This window comes from Falco biarmicus, chromosome 5, assembly GCF_023638135.1.
Source record: "Falco biarmicus isolate bFalBia1 chromosome 5, bFalBia1.pri, whole genome shotgun sequence".
Classification (NCBI taxonomy): Eukaryota; Metazoa; Chordata; class Aves; order Falconiformes; family Falconidae; genus Falco; species Falco biarmicus.
The window spans coordinates 64,231,611-64,236,158 of NC_079292.1; the positions used below are offsets into that span (position 1 = coordinate 64,231,611).

Here is a 4,548-nt window from a genome sequence, read left to right on the forward strand (position 1 = left end):
TCCCCTTGGTCTAGCCTCCATTTAGGAAGAAGCAGCTTCAGCACAGTTCCAGTCAATAAATAAATGTCAGGTGCTACAAAAGGAAGACAGAACCAGCTGCCTTGGACAATGCATTTGGGGGCATTATCAGGCACTTGTGAAATGCCCAGCATCTCTCCATGTTTAAGAATCTGGCTCTTTCGCGTCAAGGTCTCATCGGCAAATATCTTAAACTTGAGGCAAGGTTTGCATTTGCCTCTGTGCCCCCTGAGCACCCAGCAAAACAGAGGTTTAATTGCTATCCATATGAATTAGCTATTACAGCTGATATTCAGAATAACGCAACGGAAAAGCTCCAACTTCCTACTGAATTAAGACCATCTCTATACCCACAGCCTTTCACTTAAGTGGTCTTTATTTATCATCTCCTTGTCAAAACAAACATTTCTAACACATAAATACACCAGGCATGGGAGACAGACAAGCATATTATAAGTGCTTGACAAAGGATCTAAATGCCCTTCTTGTTTTTGGAGAACAAAAAGCATCACATGGTTGTGTTTGCAGACAAAATGTCCTAAAAGATTTCCCAAGGCAACAAGCTAGGGACACTACTGAAAACAATTTGGGACACTCCATGCACGCTTGTGGTCTACAAGGACTACTATACTTGGGGATCTGAGCTGATAAACACAGAACAACTTCTGTGTTGACTGTTGGGACAGGGACACCAAAGGCCAACCTGGGCTTCAGCATACAACCTTCTCATCCACAGGCAGAGAGAGGTCCCAGCTGAGCCATAAATCTTTAGCCTGCTTTTTACATCTCAGGTCACTCCAGCGCCTTGTTTTCAGTGTTTTCTCTTCTGTTTCTCAAAGAGGCACTGTATTACCCTGGGAAATCCTGTGGCTTTCCTCTCATTTCCATACTTAGCATTTTCAGTTGTTTCCAAGTCTGTCCCAACATGGTAGATATCCATTCTCACATGCTGAAATACTGTTTGGATTATTTTAAAACAACCAACCAAACAAAACAAGAAAACCCCAAAGCCAACCACCACCAAACCCCATAAACACTACCCTGATGACAACAATTCAGAATGTAACACAAGGGTCGAGGAAACACATTCCTTTCCTCTGGCAGGATGCAGTAACAACTCCCTTTCTGGTGATTCAGAAACAGAGCCTGTACACTTTATTGGCCTTTGCTACCACACACCAAGAATGAGTGGTCAGTAAGGTGGCAGCCAACACAGAAACCAACTTTTTAATCCATCAGCAACACCAGCAGCTCCCCTCCCAGAAGCAAATGAAAGCTCCATGGAAATCCCTCTGCCCCTCTATGCTCTCAGCTGAGCTCCAGGTCAGAGACGCTCCTTTCCAAAAGGAACAACACTGCCTAAATAGCAAGGGCAAAGGTGGTGGGGAACACCTCAAGGTCAGGAACAGCTCCCACACAACTTGTTGACCTGTCCAGGAAACAAACTGTGCTCTTGTAAAGAGCAGGGACAAAGCAACCCATGCTTAGCATTCACTACCTGCTCCTCTGAGGCTCCAGTGCAGCCCCAAGCAGTCAGAAAGCCATATTGCCCCCTACACCATCCCTCTTCCAGCACCGAGCATCAAGAGCAAGGCTTCTTGAAGACTCACAATCAAAACCTCTGAAAGAATCCCCAAACCCTTGCATAGTTTACCTTTCCATTTGCATTTGACACCCTGGGACCACAGACGCAGACAGCTCTAAGTTCTTTCCTGTTCCCTTCCCAGCCACTGTTCCCATCCATGCCTAACCCATTAGCACCCATCATCCCTGGGTACCACAGCAAGAAGGCAAGCTGGCGTTTCTCTCCCCAGGACAGATGAATATTCTCATGGATCCTAAGCAGGAGTCAGAAATGCCACCCTTGGTCAATGCATTTAAGGTACAGGCTGCACGGCCGTGCAAACGTTTTCTCCTGCCGGAGGCAAAGTAAGAGAAAAGCAGGCTATGCAGAGCAGAAAGAAATGCAGAGCTATGATCACGGAGAGATTCAGGGCTTTGCTGCAGCTGAGGACTCTGCTGCTTGCTCCAGGAGGGCCCGGGTTTCCCCCAAGGAATTTGCTCAAAGTTTCGCCTTTTTTGTTGCCGGAGACCGAGGCAGGGCTGAGTTGACCCAGGGGCCCCGTGCCGGCTGGCTGGGCTGCCGCTGCTCCTCTACGCCATCGCTCCCGAACCACTCGGGTCGGCTTTTCAGCAGCTCCCCACGTCCCCGCGGCCCTTCTCCCACCCGGCCTCGGCCGAGAGCCGCCCCGGCAGCCCACCCGCACCCGGCGGGGGACAGAAGGGAGCAGCAGCCTTCCCCGTCCCGGCGGGAAAGCGGCGGGGACGAACGGCGGTACCCTCAGCGGCTGGGAGGATGGGGGGGGACTCGGCTCACGGCCCCCAGTTTCCGTCTCTGCAGCGAATACAGTACCGGGGGGAAGAAAAACCGATCGGGGGGGGGGGGGGCGGGGGCGAAGGGAAAAAGCGATAAGAGATTTTTTGGAGCGGCACCGATCCCCCGCGCCCCGAGAGACGAGCGGTCTGCAGGCGGCGGCAAGCTGCCTCCCGGCACCCCTGCCCGCTCTCCCCGCTAACGCCCGCCGCTGCCCCGGCCCGCTCCGCGCCCCCCTACCTTCCTCGGCAGCGGCAGGGGTGGGGGGCCGTGTCCCGGCATGGCGGCGGCGCCCAGCGCCGGGCTGGCGGCGTGCGGACGCGCGGCTGGGGGCTTCCCCGCCCGCCGCGCCATGCAGCGCCGCGCCGCTGCCACCGCCCCCCGCCGCCCCGGCCCCGGCCGCCCTCCGGCGGGAGCGCCGCCCCGCCCCGCCGCCATGGCAACCGCGCCCGCCCCCCGGGAATACCGCGTCCTGCGCCGCCGGCCCCCGCCCAGGGCGGCGGGGGGCTGGGGCTGCGCGGAGGTGAGGGGGGCAGCTGCTGGCAAGGCCAGAAATAAAAATAATTAAAAAAAAAGGGGGCGCAAAGGCGCCTTTCTGGTTGCAAACAGAAACACCCGAGGGAAAGCGGAAAGTCCCGACTTGCCACCAAAACAGCACCAGGTACACCAACAGCTTCCCGCTGCTGCGGCGAACCTGTCACGGCATCCGATCAGCTCACAGACGCTTCACGGGAGAGCGGCTGGCCAGGGAAACCTCAAGTCTGCAAAACAATTTCCATCAGCTGGTCTGTTCACCTGTGTGGGGCCATAATCCAGCTCCCTGTTAGCACAGATGTGCTCGGGTCAGGTCTGAGCTACCCATTAAAGCCAGGGAGGGATCTGGATTGGAAAATGAATTAATTCTTCCTACAGGCTTTTTGTTCGCAGTGTACATTAAAATGGAAATCCCCCTCGCAGAAGTGTGCAAATACACCCAAAGCTGGGAGCCAGCTGAACTCCTGGTGTGAAAGGCCACAGCTCCCAGCCCAAAGCATCCCCGCACAGGACAGCGGCTTTCCTGAATCGCCATGATAGCAGCGCAAGTTGCAGCATCACCTCTACGGTGGCTGTCTCCTGACACAAACTCTTTGACAGGCTGTGCTCACACACACCAAACCTCTCAAAGGGGGAGCCACAGATGATGTTGTCAGCTGCATCCTCAGCAGTGGGTACATTAGTTTCGATTTTTAAAAGGCACATGTCCTTTGCAAAGGAAATGAGCAATCCTCTGTATCTGTGTAATTACAGACAAGGTTAACACGTTGCCAGCTGATGCAGGAATAAGCAGGAGACCCAGCACTGCCATCAGCAGACCTTTTGTGGGGCAGAAGGCCCAAGTTCCAGAGCAAGCCTGGAAAGTGAAACAGCTTGTTAAGTCTACTCAGCTACCATCACCTCAGGAGGCTTTTGCTTTTAGTTTCTTTTACTAGTATGGATGAATCATCATGTGCCCTCAAAGACATTACTCAAAGCACTGATTACTTCATTAGTACCCTGCTAAGGAAACCACTAATAATCACAGCACTTCACCTGCCAACATATGGCCACCACTAGAATGCCACAACTTTTGCTTAAAAATAAAAGGTCATTGCTAGCTTCCTACATCATGGAAGAAAAAGGAGAGACAACCAACACCTTACAGTGGCTGAAATACACCTGGTGTGTGTCAGCCCCATTGCTTCACCACACCAGTCTGAACCGGGGTAGGCTCAAAACCAAGAGGGCAAGAGCCCACCTTAACCATCAACAGGGAGGGAGGCATGAAGGCCTCCAGCCCTAGCAAGGGCCCTTTCCCTCTCATCCTCCTCCGGTACGCCCAGAGCCCAGAGCCCAGAGCCCAGAGCCCAGAGCCCAGAGCCCAGAGCCCAGAGCCCAGAGCCCAGAGCCCAGAGCCCAGAGCCCAGAGCCCAGAGCCCAGAGCCCAGAGCCCAGAGCCCAGAGCCCAGAGCCCAGAGCCCAGAGCCCAGAGCCCAGAGCCCAGAGCCCAGAGCCCAGAGCCCAGAGCCCGACGCTCCCTGCGAGGCGGGAACAATCACCTCACAGCTCGCCGAGGCGCTCGCTCCTGCCCCTTTAAGGGGCGGGCCGCCACCGCCCGCCGGCGCTGATTGGCCCGCCCC

General features: G+C 54.8%; 1 protein-coding gene across 2 annotated transcripts in view; it reads right to left on the minus strand.

Annotated features, from left to right (window-relative positions):
* The window catches only part of DENND2A (DENN domain containing 2A), a 60,180-nt gene extending 57,411 nt beyond the window's left edge, over window positions 1-2,769 (minus strand). For both annotated transcript variants that reach the window (XM_056340313.1, XM_056340311.1), the window contains exon 1: window positions 2,633-2,769. The gene's annotated coding sequence lies outside the window, so the exon portion shown is untranslated. The remainder of the gene's footprint in view (window positions 1-2,632) is intronic.
* Window positions 2,770-4,548: the final 1,779 nt, after the last annotated feature.